The 22,544-nt window shown below is 39.1% G+C and overlaps 1 protein-coding gene and 1 pseudogene across 7 annotated transcripts in view; one reads left to right on the top strand and one right to left on the bottom strand.

Annotated features, from left to right (window-relative positions):
* The window catches only part of LOC136793110 (zinc finger CCCH domain-containing protein 15 pseudogene), a 50,044-nt pseudogene extending 28,186 nt beyond the window's left edge, over positions 1–21,858 (bottom strand).
* AKT3 (AKT serine/threonine kinase 3) overlaps positions 1–22,544 on the top strand; it is a 379,537-nt gene that overhangs the window by 338,892 nt on the left and 18,101 nt on the right. The gene's annotated exons all lie outside the window — the stretch shown is intronic.

Genomic DNA, 22,544 nt, shown 5'->3' with positions numbered 1-22,544 from the left:
AGTGTAATCTTGGTTTTAGGTTCTTCCCTTTCATCATTTTTAAATATATCATGCCACTGCCTTCTGCCTTGTAGAGTTTCTGCTGAGAAATCAGCTGTTAACCTTATGGGAGTTCCCTTGTATGTTATTTGTCATTTTTCCTTGTTGCTTTTAATAATTTTTCTTTAAGTTTTGTCAATTTGATTACTATGTGTCTCGGTGTGTTTCTCCTTGGGTTTATCCTGGGACTCTGTGCACTTCCTGGACTTGGATGGCTATTTCCCTTCCCATGTTAGGGAAGTTTTCAACTATAATCTCTTCAAATATTTTCTCAGGTCCTTTCTCTCTCTCTTCTCCTTCTGGGACCCCTATAATGCAACTGTCATGCATTTAATGTTGTCCCAGAAGTGTCTTAAGTTCTCTTCCTTTTTTCATTCTTTTTTCTTTATTCTGATCCATGGCAGTGATTTCCACCATTCTGTGTTCCAGGTCACTTATATGTTCTCCTGCTCAGTTATTCCGCTATTGATTTCTTCTAGTGTATTTTTCATTTCAGTTATTGTATTGTTCATCTCTGTTTGTTTGTTTGTTCTTTAATTCTTCTATGTCTTTGTTAAACATTTCTTGCATCTTCTTGATATTTGCCTCCATTCATTTTCCAAGGTCCTGGATCATCTTTACTATCATTATTCTGAATTCTTTTTCTGGAAGGTTGCCTATCTCCACTTCATTTAGCTGTTTTTTTTTTTTTTTTTTTAAATTGCTTCATCTGGTACATAGTCCTCTGACTTTTCATTTTGTCTGTCTTTCTCTGAATGTGGTTTTCCTTCCAGAGGCTGCAGGATTGTAGTTCTTCTTCTCCTGCTGTCTGCCCCCTGGTGGATGAGGCTATATAAGAGACTTGTGCAAGCTTCCTGATGGGAGGGACTGGTGGTTGGTATAGCTGGGTGTTGCTCTGGTGGGCAGAGCTCAGTAAAACTTTTATCTGCTTGTCTGCTGATGAGTGGGGCTGAGCTCCTTCCCTGTTGTCTGTTTGGCCTGAGGCGACCCAGCACTGGAGCCTATAGGCTTTTTATTGTGGCTACTGGCAGACTCTGGGAGGGCTTATGCCACAGAGTACTTCCCAGAACTTCTGCTGCCAGTGTCCTTATCCCCATGGTGAGCCACAGCCACCACCAGCGGCCCACCCATGCCTCTGCAGGAGACCTTCTAACACTAGCAGGTAGGTCTGGTTCAGTCTCCTATGGGGTCACTGCTCTTCCCCTGGATCCTGATGCACACACTACTATGTGTGTGCCCTCCAAGAGTAGAGTCTCTGCTTCCTCCAGTCCTGTTGAAGTCCTACAGTCAAATCCCACTAGCCTTCAAAGTCTGATCCTCTGGTAATTCCTCCTCCTGTTGCTGGACCCCAGGTTGGGAAGCCTGACATGGAACTCAGAACCTTTACTCTAGTGGGTGGACTTCTGTGGTATAATTGTTCTCCAGTTTGTGAGTCACCCACCCAGCAGTTATGGGATTTGATTTTATTGTGATTGTGCCCCTCCTACCATCTCATTGTAGCTTCTCCTTTGTCTTTGGATGTGGGGTATCTTTTCCGGTGAATTCCTGTGTCTTGCTGTTGATGATTGTTCAGCAGTTAGTTGTGATTTTGGTGCTCTCACAAGAGGGAGTGAGCGCACATCTTTCTACTCCATCATCTTGAACCAATCTCCTTATCTCTGAATTTCAAATGTACTTTAACAACCCTGCATTTGTACTCTCCTCCCCTCATGATTACTGTCTTTGATATCATTTTTTACATCTAATTGTTTTGTTTATTCCTTAATTGCTTATTGTGGATATAGACGGTTTTACTACTTTTGTCTTTTCACCTTCCCACTAGCATAGTTCATGGGCGATATCCTATCTTTACTCAATGTTTGCATTAACCATTGAGCTTTTTCATTTCATAATTTTCTTGTTTTTAGTTGTGGCCTTTTCTTTTATGCCTAGAGAAGTTCCTTTAACATTTGTTGTAAAGCTGGTTTGGTGGTGTTGAACTCTTTTAGCTTTTAGTTGTGTCTAAAGCTTTTGGTCTCTTCATCAAATCTGAAAAGAGCCTTGCTGGGTAGAGTATTCTTGGTTGTAGGTTCTTCCATTTCATCACTTTAAATATATCGTGCCACTCTATTCTGGACTGCAGAGCTTCTGCTGAAAAATCAGCTGATAGACTTCTGAGAATTTGCTTATATATTATTTGTTGCCTTTCCCTTGCTGCTTTTAAAACAGTAAGTCCCCTACATACAAACCTTCAACTTGAGAACTTTCAAAGATGCAAACATGTATTCCTTCAATGTCAGGCATGAATGAAATTGCAGCCTGCCCTCTATCTCCTATTGCTGACGATCCTTCAGCTCTGCCATCTCCCACCTCCTCTCCCTCCTGTAGTCAGTAACTCTTCTTGCCTTTTCATATGATGCCAGCTCCTGTATGCCAGATGTTGTACTATACTAGTGTACTTTTCAAGGTACTGTAGTGTAAGATTAAAATTTTTTGTTTTTGTATGTATTATTTGTGTGAAAAGTATTGTAAATCTATTTCAGTACAGTGCTATATAGCCAATTGTGTTAGTTGGGTACGTAGGCTAACTTTGTTGGACTTGTGAGCAAATTGGACTTACAAACATGCTCTTGGAATGAAACTCATTCGTATGTAGGGGACGTACTGTATTCTCTGTCTTTAATTTTTGTCATTTTAATTGCAGTCTGTTTTGGTGTGCTCCTCTTTGGGTTAATCCTGTATTGGACTCTGTGCTTCCCGGACTTGGGTGACTGTTTCCTCCCAGCATAGGGACATTTTCAGCTATTATGTCTTCATATATGTTTTCAGCCCCTTTCTCTTTTCTCCTTATGGGACCCCTATGATGAGAGTATTATTGTGCTTGATGTTATACCAGTCTCTTAAACTGTCCTCATATCTTTTCATTCTTTTTTCTTTTTTCTGTTCAGCATCAGTGATTTCCACCACTATGTCTAACAGCTCACAGATCCATTCTCCTCTGTTTCATTGTTGATTCCTTCTAGTTTAATTTTCATTTCAGTTATTGTAGTCTTCATCTCTGTTCTTTATATTTTCTAACTCCTTTTTAAAAACTTCTACCTTCTTGCTCTGTACATTCCTTTTTCTCTTGAGTTCTTTAATCACTTTTACGAACATTACCCTGAATTCTTCCTTGGGTAACTTGCCTATTGTCACTTCACTTAGTTCTTCTAGGGTTTTATATTGTTCCTTCATCTGGAACATGTTTTTCTGCTGCCTCATTTTGTCTATTTTGCTGTTTTTATTTTTATGTATCTGGTAAGTTAGTTACATTTCCCAACCTTGGAGAAGTTGCCTTCTGTAGGAGGCAACTTATGCATCCCAGTGGTGCACTCCCCTCTTGTCACCCAAAGTGTATACTCTGCGTGTTCCCCCTATGAAAGCTGCATGGGTCCTTCTGTTGTGGCCATTATGTGGGTGACCTGATAGGCTTAGTTGGCCCCTAGGCCAGCTGGTTGCCAGCCCCTGCCTTGTGTGGAGGCTGACAGCTGCTTATTAGTGGGGCCTAGTCATTAGACAGCTGACTGCAGAACCCCAGGGGGCCCCAGGGCTAGTTCTGGTTCACTGGTAGATGGAGTCAAGGTCCAGAAGACTCCCCGTGGCCTTTGTCCTCCCAGTGGTGGGTGAAGCCAGGTCCTGGGCTTAGTGCCAGACTACAGGCAGGCAGATCTGGGTCCTGGATTCTGGCTGCAGGGTCCTGGGATCCCAGAGCTGGTGTCAGATCACTGATGGGGACAGGAGCAGCTAGTTCCTGACACAGTTGGGTATGGAGCCCAGGGTGTCCCTAAGCTTGTGTTGGCCTGCTAGTGGCCAGGGCCAGGGCCCAGCTGCTCTAAGGGCAGGATCTGGCATGCTGTTGGCAGGCTGCATCCTCAGGCTGCAGGATTGTGGTTTTCTTGCATCTAGTGTGTGCCTTCTGGTGGGTGAGGTTGGTCTAGAGGCTCGTGCAGATTTTCCGGAGGGCAAGGCCAGTGCCTACTCACTGGTGGGTGGACTACGGTCTTGGCCCTCTCGTAGGCAGTGTCTAGAGGCATATCTAAAAGTGGCTGTGGGCTCAGGAAGTCTTTAGGCAGCTTGCCTGCTGATGGGTGGTGCTGTTTCCCTGCCCAGTTAGTTGTTTGTCCTGAAGTGTCACCTGAGGCTATTGGGTGGGGCCAGGTTGTGGCGCTAATGAGCCAGAGGGAGAATCCCACTATGGTGGCTGCCCGCATCAGTGTCCATGCAGTAGAAAGCTCACAAGTATGGCTGCTGCCTGTGTTTATGCCCCCAAGGTGAGCCATAGCCACTACCCTGTCTCTGGGAGACTCTCCAAGACTAGCAGGTAGATCTGGCCCAGGTTCCAAGCAAATTACTGCTTTTGCCCTGGGTCCTGGTATATGTGAGATTTTGTATGTGCCCTTTAAGAGTGAAGTCTCTATTTCTCCCAGTCCTTTGGGACTTCTGAAATTAAGCCCCACTGTTCTTCAAAGCCATATGCTCTGGGGACTCATCTTTCCATTGCAGCACCCCAGGGTGAGGAGCCCAACGTGGGACTCAGAACTCTCATTCCTGCAGTTCTCCAGTTTGTGTGTTGCCCACCTGGGTAAATGGGACTTCTTTTAGTGCAAGTATAACCCTCCTACTTGTCTCCTTATGGTTCTTTCTTTATGCCTTTAGTTGTAGAAGATCTTTTCAGGTAGGTTCTGGTCGTTTCCATCAATGGTTGTTCTGCAAATAGTTGTGAATTTGGTGTGCTCATGAGAGGAGGTGAGCTCGGGGTCTTGCTACTCTGCTATCTTGGCCAATCTCCTCCTGCCTCACTTTAAAGCTACTGTGCTTATCCCAAACTCTGTCCCCTGGTTCTTCATGGCAGTAAGATTGTAGGTTTCTAATCTAAGTTTTAACCCTGAATGGTATAGACTAGGGTCCATTTTCAGGCTAAAAGCCACAAAAATGAGAAGTTCATCCAGCACCATTCCTTCTTCGTAGTGTCTATGTCCCCTGTCCCCTGTATATACCTGTTTCCAGTTGCTTCCCAGAACCTTCAGATTTTTTCCAGAGTTTCCAGCTTTTCATATTTTTTCAAGAGTTTATAATTATCCATAGGAGGTTTGTCCAATAGGAACTGCTTGGCCATTAAACACAAGGAAAACTTAGTATTTGTTCTGAATTGTGCATTATTACATACCAAATATAAATCTTTTCTTCTGGTGACACAGTAATGCTTTCTATTCATGCAAGAAGTATACCACAGGGGTTCCCTGGTGGCGCAGTGATTAAGAATCCACCTGCCAATGAAGGGAACACAGGTTCAAGCCCTGGTCCAGGAAGATCCCACATACCACAGAGCAAGTAAGCCCATGCACCACAGCTACTGAGCCTGCACTCCAGAGCCCATGAGCCACAACTACTGAGCCCACGTGCCACAACTACTGAAGCCCGTGCACCTGGAGCTTGTGCTCCGCAACAAGAGAAGCCACTGCATCAAGAAGCCCACAGACCGCAATGAAGAGTAGCCCCCACTCGCCGCAACTAGAGAAAACCCGCACGCAGCAGTGAAGACCCGATGTAGCCAAAAGTAAAAATAAATAAAATAAATTTTAAAAAAAGAATTATCCCACAAATTCATAGTTGTGCAACATTCTGAAGAGTTCTTGTAAGTGACAAAGGTTATTTAAACACTATGAATAACCAGTGAATGTTGTGCTTAGTTCAGAACAAGGTAATTCAAGACTGTTCTCTTCCTTACTTGTCCCAATTCTCAGTAACAAGCGGAGACTACTTTAGAAACTGTGTAATTTTGATTACCTTTTGGTGTTGAGTAGTCATCAATAGCCGAAAGAACAATTTTCCATAAAATTACTCACATTTACTACTCATCTGTTTTGTATCAAGTAAAGATAAATAAATTAAGATCCCTGTCCTCAAGTTCCTCACAGTTTAGTAGAGGAGACATAAAGAAGTATGCCATTTGCATTTCTGTGTGAGGAGTACTGTATGTCAGAGGTGGTAGGAGTATTTCAAAGGATACCTAACCTAGGTTTTAAGAATAAAGAAACAGTTATGGAGCCTGCACTTCAGGGTTGGATTAGAATTAATAGGAATTTTATTTACATTATGATGCTTTTGGATAACTTTAGTATGAAAATTTCAGGCCTTGGTTTTCTCATTTGAAAATGAGGGGTTTGGATTAGGTCTATAATAATTCTTTCCAATGCAAATATTTTATAGTTCAATTAAAATGCATTCATAAGAGGTACTCCAAACCTACTTCTTCGGTCTTCTTAAGCAATACATGCAGACCTCGTTTTATTAAACTTCCCTTTATTGTGCTTCACAGATAATGCACGTTTTTGCAAATTGAAGGCTTGTGGCAATCCTGCCCCCAACAAGTCTATCAGCGCCATTTTTCCAACAATGTTTGCTACTTCATGTATCTATCACATTTTGGTAATTCTGGAAATATTTCAAACCTTTTCATTATTTTTATATTTGTTATGGTGATCTGTGGTCAGTCATCTTTGATACTACTATTGTAATATTTTGGGGGCACCATGAACCACACTTGGACAAGATGGGCAATAGATGTTGTGTGTGTTCTGACTGCTCCACTCACTGGGCATTCCCCCATTTCTCTCCCTCTCCTTAGGCATCCCTAGTCCCTGAGACACAACATTTTTGAAATTAGGCTGATTAATAACCCTACAGTGGCCTCCAAGTATTCAAGGAAAAGGAAGAATCACATGTCTCAGTTTAAATAAAAAGCTAGAAATGATTAAGCTTAGTGACGAAGGCATGTTGAAAGCAGAGATAAGCCCAAAGATGGGCCTCTTGCTCTAGTTAGCCAAATTGTGAATGCAAAGGAAAAGTTCTTTGAAGGAAATTAAAAGTGCTATGCCAGTGAACACACAAATATTAAGAATGCAAAACAGTCTTATTGCTGATGTAGAGAAAGTTTGAGTGGTCCAGATAGAAGATCAAAGCAGCTACAACATTGCCTTAGTCAAAAGCCTAATCTAGATTCATGCCCTAACACTCTTGAATTGTTTGAAGGCTGAGAGAGGTACGGAAGCTGCAGAAGAAAATCTTGAAACTAGGAGATGTTGGTTCATGAGGTTTAAGGAAAGAAGCTGTCTCCATAACATAAAAGTTCAAAGTGAAACAGCAAGTGCTGATGTAGAAGCTGCAGCAAGTTATCCAGCTTAAAGATAATTAATGAAGGTGGCTACACTAAACAACAGATTTTCAATGAAGTCGAAACAGCCTTCTTTTGGAAGAAGATGCCATCTAGGACTTTCATAGCTAGGGAGGAGAAGTTAATACCTGGCTTCAGAGCTTCAAAGGACAGACTGACTCTTTTGTTAGGGGCTATTGCAGCTGGTGACTTTTTTTTTTTTTTTAAGAAGATGTTGGGGGTAGGAGTTTATTAATTTATTTATATTTATTTTTGCTGTGTTGCATCTTCGTTTCTGTGTGAGGGCTTTCTCTAGTTGTGGAAAGCATGGGCCACTCTTCATCGCGGTGCGTGTGCCTCTCACTATTGCGGCCTCTCCCATTGCAGAACACAGGGTCCAGATGCACAGGCTCAGTAGTTGTGGCTCACGGGCCTAGTTGCTCCGTGGCATGTGGGATCTTCCCAGACCAGGGCTCGAACCCGTGTCCCCTGCATTAGCAGGCAGATTCTCAACTACTGCGCCACCAGGGAAGCCCCAGCTGGTAACTTTAAGCTGAAGCCAGTGTACATGTATCATTCCAAAACTCCTAAGGTGCTTAAGAATTACAGTAAATCTACTCTGCCTGTGGTTTATAAATGGAACAACAAAGCCTGGATGACAGCACATTTGTTTACAACATGGTTTACTGAGTATTCTAAGCCCACTGTTGATGTCTACTGCTCAGATGAAAGATTCCCTTCAGAATATTAGTACTGCTAATGGACCTGGACAATGGACCTGGTCATCTAATGGAAATGTATGATGAGGTTAAGGTTGTTTTCATGCCTGCTAAAACACATCCATTCTGAAACCCATGGATTAAGGAGTCATTTCAATTTTCAAGTCTTATTATTTAAGAAATTCATTTTGTAAGGCTCTAGCTGCTGTAGATAGTGATTCCTCTGATGGATCTGTGCAAAATAAATTGAAAGCCTTCTGGAAAAGATTCACCATTCTAGATGCCATTAAGAACATATCATGATTCATGGGAAGAAGTCAAAAGTTCAACATTAATAGGAGTTTGGAAGAAGTTGATTCCAACCTTCATGTATGACTTTGAGCTGTTCAAGACTTCAGTGGAGGAAGTCACTGCAGGTGTGGTGGAAAGAGCAAGAGAACTAGAATTAGAAGTGGAACCTGAAGATATGACTGCATTGCTGTAACCTCATGATAAAACTTGAACACATGAGTAGTTGCTTCTTATGGATGAGCAAAGAAAGTGGTTTCTTGAAATGGAATCTACTGCTGGTGAAGATGCTGTGAAGATTGTTGAAATGAAAACACAGTGTTTAGAATATTGTATAAATTTAATTGATAAAGCAGCCGCAGGATTTGAGAGAATTGAGTCCAATCTTGAAAGAAGTCTACTGTGGGTAAAATGCTATCAAACAGCATTGCATGCTACAGAGAAATCATTTGTGAAAGGAAGAGTCAATCGATGCAGCAGATTTCATTGTTATTTTATTTTAAGAAATGTCCACAGCCACCCCAGCCTTCAGCAGTCAGCACCCTGATCAGTCAGCAGCCGTCAACATGGACGCAAGACTCTCCACCAGCAAAAAGATTAGGACTCACTGAAGGTTCAGATGATGGTTAGCATTTTTTAGCAAGTTATTTCAATATAATGTTATTGCACACATTATAGACTACAGTATAGTGTAAATATAACTATATGCCCTGGGAAACCAAAAAGTTCTTGTGACTCACCTTATTGCAATATTAGCTTTATTGCAGTGGTCTGTTCCAGAGCCAGTGATATCTCCGAGGTATGCCTGTGGAGTAATTCAGATCATTTCAAGTCCTCCTGTTTAACTGAAAATTTCCCAGATTAGCCGGTAGTGCTACTTGTTATTTCTTCTAACTTTATGATTCTGCTGTTCAGCTGCTAGTGTACATCTACAAGGGGAGGCTTGGATGTACAACTTAGGAAAGATAGGTGTGTGTTTAGAACATCTTATGACCGCTTTCATAGAAAGTGGTCTCTGACTCTCTTCCTTCCCTCAAATTGAACTTTCACCCTTTTCTCCTCAACTTTTAAAGCCCCTACCTTTCTTTCTTTACTTCTCACCAAAATCTCATCCCCGCCAACCTAGGAACTCTCTTATCACTGGATCTTTTCTAGGGAGTTGATCTGGTGTGATAATGAGAAGGTGGCTGTCATTGCAGGAACTTGGGCAAGGGAGCTAGGTTCTTGGTCATCCTCATAGAAATATAATATGAATTTCTCTATGAAAATATTATGATTATCGGTTGGTAGCTTTATTATTAACATTGCTTTTTTACCCCTGTATTTTAGGTTTAATAGACTTTAATATTACTACCTGGGAGCCTACCCACATTGTGTAGGATTTTTTGTTTGATTTTGTTTTCTGTCTATTGAAATAGTTCTCAGGTTTTCTCCAAGTTCCTTGCAGGCTTTTGTAACAAAACTGATTTATAAATTTGAAATTGCCTATATATAATTTCTCCCCAATTTACATACTCATTTAACTTTTGCCCATGTTTTTGAGCATTCCTAATCAGAAATAGTGATGAGTGGATGCCACACTGCTGATGCTGGACAGTACCTATGAAATCTCCTAGACGGGGGATAAAGAGTATGTTGTTTCAGCAGGCTCTTAGTGAAAACTGAGGTTTATAATGTATGCAGTTTGCCCATAATCACTCTCATAGAAACAAAGTCATTTTCACCACTGTCCCCTGACTTTCAGTAAGGCCCTCTTCATTTCACTAATGAGAACTCTTTTACCGTTATTAGCAGCTCTTCTCCAAGTATAACTGAAATCTTCAAATATGCCTTGTATCTATGGATGTTTGTGAATAGTATCATCTATAGACAGACCTACAGTCATTGAAATGAGTGCTTGTGAACTTTTTAAATGAGAAAGTGTATCAAGGAAAAAAAAAAAAAACATGAGTTCAAATTTCTGGGAATTACTTTTAAAGCAGTTCAAATCAAATACTGTTTGTTTAAAAGCCCTTCTAATTTCCAGATATATTAATTAAATGTTTAATGTGTGTTATAGCTAAAATAGTCATTTCGTTGGGATCAATTTATGATATAATAGTTGTATGTTAGTATATATCTTGGATCCCTTGGTGCATTTTTTATAGGATGAAGGTCAACATTATGGACATGAATTACTATTGTGTGATTTTGCAAAAATGAAATATAGTCTTTTGAGCTTCTGATCATCTGTCAAGAAAAGTTAATTGACATGGGAAAGGTTAGCAGAAAATATAATTAAATCTTGTTTGTCATAGATCTGTTAGTTTTGTTTGAAATAAATCCTCTTTCCATATTCCCATTTTTCCAATACATGCATATATTGGAATACACACACACGCGCGCACACACACACACACACACACACATACACACACAAACCATAAAACCAGTTTTTCAGAAGAACTAGAGATTAAATAAACCAGAATCCCTACCTAATCTTAGTTACTCTCTTGAGTTATTTTGAAGAGGTGGAATTATAGCAACAGATTAATGTCTGTGACAAATCTAAGCATTCAATAGTTGGCAGTTTTTACTGTGTCTATGTTGCCAGTACTTTTGATCCATGTATGTCATCACAGAATGGTGTATGAGATAACCACAGTATTTATTTAATTAAAGTGGCAGTTAAAGTTCCATAATCACTGTGTCACCTTTCTCTGAAAGTCTCAAGCCCTGCTGTTTATTTTAGAGCACCTAAACTGAAAACAGAAGAATATACAGACTTTGTGGTAGCAATTGATTTTGTTGCTAAGGAAGGTCAGGGAGACTGACCTTCAAACACCCATGCTGTCCTTCCAGCCATACCAGAAGTGGTGAATATGACTTACTGTAGCAAGTTTAGGAAATTATTTTCTCTCTCTGTTCTTTCCTTTACACTGTAAAGAAACATAAAAATATTTACTTTTAGAAATTCTAGATAGCAAATAACAAGACTGATTTTTAACAGTTAAAATTTGGTAGAGGGTCAGTGTGGGAAGTGTGGTGGAGGATCACTGCAGAAAGGAGTTACAGAGCTGCAACTCTGCTGCCACTATAGGGACTTGAGTTTGTAAACCCAATTATATCTATACCTTTTCAGTAAACTGAAAGCACTGTCTTGAACCCAGCACCTTGATCTTCCTGTTTTGATCATTGGGAACTATGTTTTCTGAAAACAAATAAGCTTTTAGAGAAAGAGCTGTGCCAAGTTTAATGTGTCTTTGGGAAAATATGTTAACTTTGCAGTTAATGACACTACGGCCATTCATTGAGTTAACATATAAAGGTAGCTGAGATTTACAGTTGAGTGCTCCTGACTTTGTCCATACCTTACCATTACTAAATGAAAGTTTACATTGTGGCAATTGATGCAGGAGTGTTTTGAGAGATGTGTGCAGAGAGAAAAGAAGACGATATTAAGACGATATTGGTTTAAAGACAAAATAGAAAATTAATGTGTTAGCCCGCTAGGGCTGCCATAACAAAATACCACAGACTGGGTGACTTAAACAACAGAAATTTTTATGTTCTCACAGTTCTGGAGTCTGGAATCTAAGATCAAGGTGTTGGCAGGGTTGTTTTCTTCTGAAGCCTCTTTCCTTGGCTTGCAGATGACCACCTTCTTGCTTTGTCCTCTGTGTGTGTATATGCTCCTGGTGTCCTTTTGAGGGTCCAGATTTTCTCCTCTTATGAGGACACAAGTCAGGTAGGATTAAGGCTAATAACCCATTTTAATGTAATCATCTCTTTAAAGGCCCTATCTTCAAATAGTCACTGGGGGAGGTTAGGACTTCAACACATGGATTTGGAGGGGAATACAGTTCAGCCCACAATAATTAAATATTTGAAATTTGTTCACTTATTGTTTAAATGTATATTCTAGTAATCTGTGATAAAATCCAAGGTCTGAGCATTCTTGATGATTTCTGTGAGTATACTTCTGTTGAAGTACTGTAGCATTTTTTTGCAATCTCTCTCACATCTTTCCCCATATATGAAATTGTAGGGTTTTTACTTCCCTGTACATATGTTTACGTTTCACTGTATTGCCTTCTGCTTCTGTGTGTGATGGGGGCTTGGGCAGGAAGTAATGTCCTCCAGCATAAATATCTTTAATGTCTGGAGAAGCAATCAAAGGCAAAAACAGTTTTCATGCAAAGTCTTCACATTCTAAGTACTATAGTAGAAAGAGCTTGGGATCAGGAAACCTAGGTTTTTGCTGCTTCAGTTGCTATTTGTATCATCTTTAGCAAGTTATTTTACTAACTTTAGCTTTAATTTCCTCATCTCTAAAATGGTAGACTGAATGTTCTCTGACATCCGATTGAATGATATATTCACTTATTCAGGAAGTATTATTGAGTACTAGTATGTGGCAAGCACTGTTTAAGGAATTAGGGATATAGCCTAAGTGTAAAACAAAGTCCCAGATGAGACAAGTGTAAAACAAATAGCAAGATGGTACATTTAATCCCAACAACATCAGTAATCACATTAAATGTAGATACTCTAAACACAATTAAAAGACAGAGATTGTCCGACTGGATAAAAAGCAAAAAAACACCTCTATGTGGATTAGAGAAACCCACTTTAAATATAAAATACAGATATGTAAAATGGGAAATGATATTCCATGCTCATACCAATCAACAGAAGACTAGAGTGGTTATATTAATATCTATGAAGTAGATTTCAAAGCAAGTAATATTACTGAAGATAAGGAGGATTATTTCATTATAACAAAGGGATCAGTTCATCAAGAGGACATAACATGGCTTCTCTGGTGGCACAGTGGTTGAGAGTCCACCTGCGGATGCAGGGGACACGGATTCATGCCCCGGTCTGGGAAGATCCCACATGCCGTGGAGCGGCTCAGCCCATGAGCCATGGCCGCTGAGCCTGTGCGTCTGGAGCCTGTGCTCTGCAATGGGAGAGGCCACAACAGTGAGAGGCCCGCATAACACACACACACACACACACACACAAAAAGGACATAATAATCTTAATCATTTGTGTACCTAATAATAAAACTTAAATACATAAAGCAAAGCTAATAGAACTGCAAGGAAAAATAGATAAATCCGAAATTATAGTTGGATATTTAAATACCTATCTTCAAATAATTAATAGAAGTAGAGAGAAAATCATTAAGATTACAAAAGACTTTAGCAATACTATCAACCAATCTAACTGACATTTATAGAAAACCACCCAATAACAGAAGACTTATTCTTTTCAAGGCCACACAGAACACTTACCATGATATACCATATTTGGGCAAAAGAACTCTCTATAAATTTAAAAAGATCCAAATAATTTAAAGCATGTTCTCTTTGAATGAAAGGGAATTAAATTAGAAATCAAAACAAAAGGATATGTGGAAAATTTCCAAGTATTTGGAAACTAAACACAATTTAAAATAATCCATGGGTCAAAGAAAACAGCAGGGAAATGAGAAAGTATCTTGAACTGAGTAAAAATGAAAGCAAAATGTTTAGCTGTGGGATACAACTAATACAATAGTTCAAGGGAAATTTATAGTACCAATTGATTACATTTGAAAAGAAGAAAGGTCTAAGATCAGTTCTATCTTAAGAAACTAAAATAAGAGGAACAAATTAAACCCAGTGTAAGTAGGAGAAAGGAAATAATAAAGATTGGGACAGCAGTCAATGAAATAGAAAGCAGAAAAATAATAGAGAAAATCAATGAAAGGAAAAGTTAATATTTTTTAGAAGACTGATAAATTTCTAACAAAATTTATCAAAAAAGTGAGAAGAAAATTATTAATATTATGAATGAGAGAGGTGACTTTACTACAGATTTTATGGGTTTTAAATGGTTTATAAGGAAATACTATGAAAACCTTTGTCAATAAATTCAACAATTTTGCTGAAATGGACAAATTCCTTGAAAGACACAAACTGCCAAAGCAAAAGAGATAATCATGAATAGCTTTGTGTGTGTTAAAGAAATTATATTTGTAAAGAAATTATATTTCTTCTCACAAAGAAGACTCCAGACCCTTGTGGCTTCACCAATGAATTCCACTGAACGTTTAAGTAAGAAATAGTATCAGTGCTATACAAATTCTTTTGCAAAATTGAATATTAGGGAATATTTCCTAATTCATTCTATGGGGCTAGCTTAATCTGCTACCCAAAGCAGGCAAAGATAGTACAAGAAAAAAAAAAAAAAAAAAAAAAAAAACTATAAACAAATTTCCTTAATAGACATATATATAGAAAAAACACTTAACATGATTTTAGCAAATTAAGTCCAAAAAAAGGTTTTTAAAAAAATAGCACATCTTTACCAGGTGGAGTTTATTCCAGGAATACAAGGTTGGTTTAATATTCAATTAATCACTATAATTTATCATATTAATAGACTGAAAAAAATACACATTTATCTCAATGGATGCAGGAAAAGAAGCATTCAAAACAAATCTAACATCCATTTCTAATTTAAGCCAAAAAGCAAGCAAACAAAAATACTTCCAGTAAACCTGGAATAGGAAACTTTTTTAACCTGATAAAGAACATCTATGGAAAACCTATATTAAATATCTTAATGAAGAAAGACTGAATGGTTTCACAAGGCAAAAATGTTCACTCTGTTCACCATTGTACTGGAGGTTCTAGTAAGGTAAGGCAAGAAAAGAATTTAAAAGGCATATAGATTGGAAAGAAAGAACTAAATCTGTCTTTATTCATGAACAACATGATTTATATATGTAGAAAATCAGATGGAATCTATAAAAAAGCTACTAAAGTTTAACCCATGGGTATACTTGATACAAGATATAGAGTTCAGGATATAAAAAGAACTGTAATTTTATACAGCGGCAACAATCCAAAGTGGAAATGAATAAAAATATTATTTATGATAACAACAGAAATGTGAAATATTTAGTGATACTTTTCTTTTTTTAACACCTTTACTGGAGGATAATTGCTTTACAATGTTGTGTTAGTTTCTGCTGTATAACAAAGTGAATCAGCTATGTGTATACAGATATCCCCACATACCCTCCCTCTTGCGCCTCCCTCCCACTCTCCCTATTCCACCCCTCTAGGTAGTCACAAAGCACCGAGCTGATCTCCCTGTGCTAAGCAGCTGCTTCCCACTAGCTAGCTATTTTACATTTGGTAGTGTATATATGTCAGTGCTACTCTCTCACTTTATCTCAGCTTACCCTTCCCCCTCCCCATGTCCTCAAGTCCATTCTCTACATCTGCATCTTTATTCCTATCCTGCCCCTAGGTTCATTAGAACCATATCTTTTTTAGATTCCATATGTATGTATTAACATACAGTATTTGTTTTTCTCTTTCTGACTTACTTCACTCTGTATGACAGACTATAGGTCCATCCACCTCACTACAAATAACTCAATTTCATTGTTTTTTATGGCCGAGTAATAATCCATTGTATATATGTGCCACAACTTCGTAATCCATTCATCTGTCCATGGACATTTAAGTTGATTCCCTGTCCTAGCTATTGTAAATAGTGCTGTAGTGAACATTGTGGTACGTCTCTTTTTGAATTATGATTTTCTCAGGGCATATGCCCAGTAGTGGGATTGCTGGGTCATATGGTAGTTCTATTTGTAGTTGTTTAAGGAAGCTCCATACTGTTCTCCATAGTGGCTGTATCGTTATACATTCCCACCAACAGTGAAAGAGGGTTCCCTTTTCTCCACATCCTCTCCAGCATTTATTGTTTGTAGATTTTTTGATGATGGCCATTCTGACTGCTGTAAGGTGATACCTCACTGTGATTTTGATTTGCATTTCTCTAATGGTTAGTGATCTTGAGCATCTTTTCATGTGTTTGTGGGCAATCTGTATATCTTCTTCAGAGAAATGTCTATTTAGGTCTGCTCATTCATGGACTGGGTTTATTTGGTTTTTTGATATTGAGCTGCATGAGCTGCTTGTATATTATGGAGATTAATCCTTTGTCAGTTGCTTTGTTTGCAAATATTTTCCCCCATTCTGAGGATTGTCTTTTCATCTTGTTTATGGTTTCCTTTGCTGTGCAAACACTTTTAAGTTTCATTAGGTCCCATTTCTTTATTTTTGTTTTTATTTCCATTTCTCTAGGTGGGTCAAAAAGGATCTTGCTGTGATTTATGTCATAGGGTGTTCTTCCTATGTTTTCCTCTAAGAGTTTTATACTGTCTTGCCCTACATTTCGGTCTTTAATCCATTTTGAGTTTATTTTTGTGTATGGTGTTAGGAAGTGTTCTAATTTCATTCATTTACATGTAGCTGTTCAGTTCTCCCAGCACCACTTATTGAAGAGGTTGTCTTTTCTCCATTGTATATCCTTGGCTCCTTTGTCAAAGATAAGTGGACCATATGTGCATGGGTTTATCTCTGGGCTTTCTATCCTGTTCCATTGATCTATATTTCTGTTTTTGTTCCCGCACCATACTGTCTTGATTACTGTAGCTTTGTAGTAGAGACTGAAGTCCGGGAGCCTCATTCCTCCAGCTCCATTTTTCTTTCTCGAGTGCTTTGGCTATTCAGGGTCTTTTGTGTTTCCATACAAATTGTAAAATTTCTTGTTCTAGTTCTGTGAAAAATGCAATTGGTAGCTTGATAGGGAGTGCATTGAATCTTTAGATTGCTTTGGGTAGTACAGTCATTTTCACAATGTTGATTCTTCCAATCCAAAAACATGGTATATCTCTCCATTTGTTTGTATTTAATTTCTTTCATCAGTGTCTTGTAGTTTTCTGCATACAGGTCATTTGTCTCGTTAGGTAGGTTTATTCCTAGGTATTTTATTCTTTTTGTTGCAGTGGTAAGTGGGAGTGTTTCCTTAATTTCTCTTTCAGATTTTTCAGCATTAGTGTATAAGAATACAGGAGACTTCTGTGCATTAATTTTGTATCCTGCTACTTTACAAAATTTATTGATTAGCTCTGGTAGTTTTCTGGTAGCATCTTTAGGATTCTCTGTGTATAGTATCATGTCATCTGCAAACAGTGATAGTTTAAATTCTTCTTTCTGATTTGGGTTCCTTTTATTTCTCTTTCTTCTCTGATTGCTGTGGCTAAAACTTCCAAAACTACGTTGAATAATAGTGGTGAGAGCGGGCAACCTTGTCTTGTTTCTGATCTTAGAGGAAATGGTTTCAGTTTTTCACCACTGAGAATGATGTTGGCTGTGGGTTTGTCATATATGGCCTTTACTATGTTGAGGTAGGTTCCCTTTATGCCCACTTTCTGGAGGGTTTTTATCATAAATCAGTGTTGAATTTTGTCAGAAGCTTTTTTGCATCTATTGAAATGATCATGTGGTTTTTATCCTTCAGTTAATTAATATGGTGTATCACATTGATTGATTTGCGTATATTGAAGAATCCTTGCATTCCTGGGATAAACCCCACTTGATCATGGTGTATGATCCTTTTAATGTGTTTTTGGATTGTGTTTGCCAGTATTTTGTTGAGGATCTTTGCATCTATGTTCATCAGTGATATTGGCCTGTAGTGTGTGTGTGTGTGTGTGTGTGTGTGTGTGTGTGTGTGTGTGTGGCATCTCTGTCTGGTTTTGGTATCAGGGTGATGGCCTCATAGAATGAGTTTGGGAGTGTTCCTCCCTCTGCTATATTTTGGAAGAGTTTGAGAAGGATAGGTGTTAGCTCTTCTCTAAATGTTTGATAGAATTCACCTGTGAAACCATCTGGTCCTGGGCTTTTGTTTGTTGGAAGATTTTTCTTCACAGTTTCAATTTCAGTGCTTGTGATTGGTCTGTTCATATTTTCTATTTCTTCCTGGTTCAGTATTCAAAGGTTGTACTTTTCTAAGAATTTGTCCATTTCTTCCAGGTTGTCCATTTTTCTGGCATATAATTGTTTGTAGTAGTCTCTCATGATCCCTTGTATTTCTGTAGTGTCAGTTGTGACTTCTCCTTTTTCATTTCTAATTCTGTTGAATGAGTTTTCTCCCTTTTTTTCTTGATGAGTCTGGATAATGATTTATCAACTTTGTTTATCTTCTCAAAGAACCAGCTTTTAGTTTTATTGATCTTTGCTATCATTTCCTTCATTTCTTTTTCATTTATTTCTGACCTGATATTTATGATTTCTTTCCTTCTGCTAACTTTGGGGGTCTTTTTGTTGTTGTTTTTCTTCCTCTTTCTCTAATTGCTTTAGGTGTAAGGTTAGGTTGTTTATTTGAGATATTTTTTGTTTCTTGAGGTAGGATTGTATTGCTGTAAACTTCCCTCTTAGAACTGCTTTTGCTGCATCCCATAGGTTTTGGGTCATTGTGTTTTCATTGTGATTTGTTTCTAGCTATTTTTTAATTTCCTCTTTAATTTCTTCAGTGATATTTTGGTTATTTAGTAGTGTATTGTTTAGCCTCCATGTGTTTGTATTTTTAACAGTTTTTTTCCTGAATTCATATCCTGGAGAATGTTCCATGAGCACTTGAGAAGAAAGTATATTCTGTTGTTTTTGGATGGGATGTCCTATAAATAGCAATTAAGTCCATCTGATGTAATGTGACTTTTAAAGCTTGTGTTTCCCTACTTCTTTTCATTTGGGATGATCTACCTGTTGGTGAAAATGGGGTGTTAAAGTCATCTACTATTATTGTGTTACTGTCAATTTCCCCTTTATGGCTGTTTGCATTTGCTTATATATTGAGGTGCTCCTATGTTGGGTACATAAATATTTACAACTGTTATATCTCCTTCTTGGATTGATCTCTTGATCATTATGTAGTGTCTTTCTTTGTCTCTTGTAATAGTCTTTTCTTTAAAGTCTATTTCATCTGATATGAGTATTGCTACTCCAGCTTCCTTTTGATTTCCATTTGCATGGAATATCTTTTTTCATCCCTTCACTTCCAGTTTGTATGTGTCTCTACATCTGATGTGGGTCTCTTATAGACAGCATATATATAGGCCTTATTTTTGAATCCATTCAGCTAATATGTTTGTTTTGGTTGGAGCATTTAATCCATTTACATTAAGGTAATTATCAATATGTATGTTCCTACTATCATTTTCTTAATTGTTTGGGGTTTGTTATTGTAGGTCTTTTCCTTCTTTTGTGTTTCCTGCCTAGAGAAGTTACTTTAGCATTTGTCGTAAAGCTAGTTTTGGTGGTGCTGAATTTTCTTAACTTTTGCTTGTCTGTAAAGGTTTTAATTTCTCTGTCAAATCTGAATGAGATCCTTGATGGGTAGAGTAATCTTAGTTGTAGATTTTTCCCTTTTGTCACTTTAAATATGATGCCACTCCCTTCTGGCTTGCAGAGTTTCTGCTGAAAGATCAGCTGTTAACCTTATGGGGATTCCCTTTTATGTTATTTGTTGCTTTTCCCTTGCTGCTTTTAATATTTTTTCTTTGAATTTAATTTTTGATAATTTGATTTATATGTGTCTTGGTGTATTTCTACTTGGATTTATTCTGTATGGGACTGTGCTTCCTTGACTTGATTGACTATTTCCTTTCCCATGTTAGTGAAGTTATCAACTATAATCTTCAAATATTTTCTCAAGCACTTTCTTTATCTCTTCTTCTTCTGGGACCCCTGTAATTTGAATGTTTGTGCTTTTAATATTGTCCCAGAGACCTCTGAGACTGTCCTCAATTCTTTTCATTCTTTTTTCTTTATTCTGCTCTGCAGCAGTTATTTCCACTATTTTATCTTCGGGGTCACTTATCCATTCTTCTGCCTCAGTTATTCTGCTGTTGATTCCTTCTAGAGTATTTTTAATTTCATTTATTGTGTTGATTCATCATTGTTTGTTTGCTCATTAGTTCTTCTCAGTCCTTGTTAAACACTTCTTGTATTTTCTCCATTCTATTTCCAAGATTTTGGATCATCTTCACTATCATTACTCTGAATCCTTTCTCAGGTGGACTGCCTATTTCCTCTTCATTCATTTGGTCTGGTGTGTTTTTACCTTGCTCCTTCGTCTGCTGCATATTTCTCTGTCTTATCATTTTACTTAGTGTGTTTGGGGGTTTCCTTTTCACAGGCTGCAGGTTTGTAGTTCCCATTATTTTTGGTGTCTGCCCCCAGTGGGTGAGGTTGGTTCAGTGACTTGTGTAGGCTTCCTGGTGGAGGGGACTGGAACCTGTGTTCTGGTGGGTGGGGCTGCATCGGTGGTGTGTTTTGGGGTGTCTGTGAACTTAGTATGACTTTAGGCAGCCTCTCTGCTAATGGGTGGGATTGTGTTCCTATCTTCCTAGTTTTTTGGCATGGGGCCTCCTGCACTGGAGCTTGCTGGCCGTTGGTGGAGCTGGGTATTAGTGTTGAGACGAAGATCTCTGGGAGAGCTCTCGCCAATTGATATCACGTGGGGCTGGGAGGTTTCTGGTGGTCCAATGTCCTGGACTCGGCCCTCCCACCTCAGAGGCTCAGGTCTGACACCCAGCCAGAGGACCAAGACCCCGCCAGCTGCATAGCTCAGAAGAAAAGGAAGAAAGAAAGAAACGAAATTTAAAAAACAAACAGACGGGACTCTAGGACATGTGGTAAGAGCAAACCTAAACAGACAAAGTCACACAAAGAAGCATATACATACACACTCACAAAAAGAGAAAAAGGGGAAAAAAATCAAAAAAATTTAAAAAGGAACAGAGCAAACAAACCAATTAACAAATCCACCAATGATATTAAGCACTGAAAACTAAACTAAGATAAAAATGAAACCAGAAACCATTAGATGCAGAAAGCAAACCCTAAGTCTACAGTTGCTCCCAAAGTCCACCACCTCAATTTGGGGAACATTTGTTGTCTATTCAGGTATTCCACAGATGCAGGGTTTATCAAGTTGATTGTAGGGATTTAATCCACTCCTCCTGAGTCTGCACAGAGAAATTTCCCTTTCTCTTCTTTGTTCACACAGCTCCTGGGGTTCAGCTTTGGTTTTGGCCCCTCCTCTGTGTGTTGGCTGCCCTCAGGAGTCTATTCCCTGCCCAGACGGGAGAGGGTTAAATCAGCAGCTGATTAGGGCTTTCTTGCTCACTCAGGCCAGGGAGAGGGAGGGGTATGTTAGTCACAATTGGATTGTGGGGCAAGCCTGTGGCGGCAGAGGCTAGAGTGACATTGCAAGAGCCTGAAGTGCACTGTGTGTTTTCTTGGGAAAGTTGTCCTTGGATCACATGCTGGCAGTGGCGGGCTGCACAGGCTCCCAGGGGGGTGTGGGTAGTGACCTGTGGTTGCACACAGGATTCTTAGTGACAGCGGCAGCAGTGTTAGCAGTTCATGCCCGCCTCTGGGGTCCGAGCTGATAGCCGTGGCTCGCACCCGTCTCTGGAGCTCATTTAGGCGGTGCTCTGAATGCCCTCTCGCACACCCTGAAACAGTGGTCTCTTGCCTCTCCAGCAGATCCAGACTTTTTCCAGACTCTCTTCCAGCTAGCTGTGGTGCACTAGCCCCCTTCAGGCTGTGTTCACACAGCCCACCCCAGTCCTCTCCCTGGGATCTGACCTGTGAAGCCCAAGTCTTAGCTCCCAGCCCCCACCTGCCGTAGCGGGTGAGCAGACAAGCGTCTCAGGTTGGTGAGTGCTGGTTGACACCGATCCTTTGTGCAGGAGTCTCTCCACTTTGCCCTCTGCATGCCTGTTGCTGCGCTCTTCTCCATGGCTCTGAAGCTTCCCCCGTGCCCACCCCTTGTCTCCACCAGTGAAGGGACTTCCTAGTGTGTGGAAACTTCCTCCTTCGCAGCTCCATCCCAGAGGTTCCCTATTCTTTTGTGTCTTTTTTTTTTTTTTCTTTTTTCTTTTTTCTTTTGCCATACCCAGGTATGTGGGGATTTTCTTGCCTTTTGGGAAGTCTGAGGTCTTCTTCCAGCATTCAGTAGGTGTTCTGTAGGAGTTGTTCCACATGTACATGTATTTTTGATGTATTTCTGGGGAAGAAGGTGATCTTCACGTCTTTACTCCCCTGCCATCTTGAAGGTCTCTTCTAGGGATGCTTTTAACAAGATTTGAAAGACCTTTATACTGAAAACTAAAATAATTGTTGGGAGAAGTTAAAAACAGCCTAAAGCAATAGAAAGATGTACTGTGTTCATGATCTAGAAGACTCAATATTTTTAAGATGTTAGTTCTCTCAAAATTTATAGATAAATTCAGCACAACTCTAACCAAGACCCTAGGAGGTTATTCTATAGAGATTATTAGTTTGATTCTAAAATTCATATGAAATGTAGAGGACTTAAAAGAGCCAGAACAACTTGACAAAAAAATGAAGTTGGAGGGCCTACCTACCTGACTTCAAGACTTATTATTAACTCACAGTAATCAAATCAAGAGAGCTTGTTAATGA

Source organism: Kogia breviceps, chromosome 1 (assembly GCF_026419965.1).
Source record: "Kogia breviceps isolate mKogBre1 chromosome 1, mKogBre1 haplotype 1, whole genome shotgun sequence".
In the NCBI taxonomy this organism is placed as follows: Eukaryota; Metazoa; Chordata; class Mammalia; order Artiodactyla; family Physeteridae; genus Kogia; species Kogia breviceps.
This window is presented reverse-complemented; position numbering and strand designations above follow the sequence as displayed.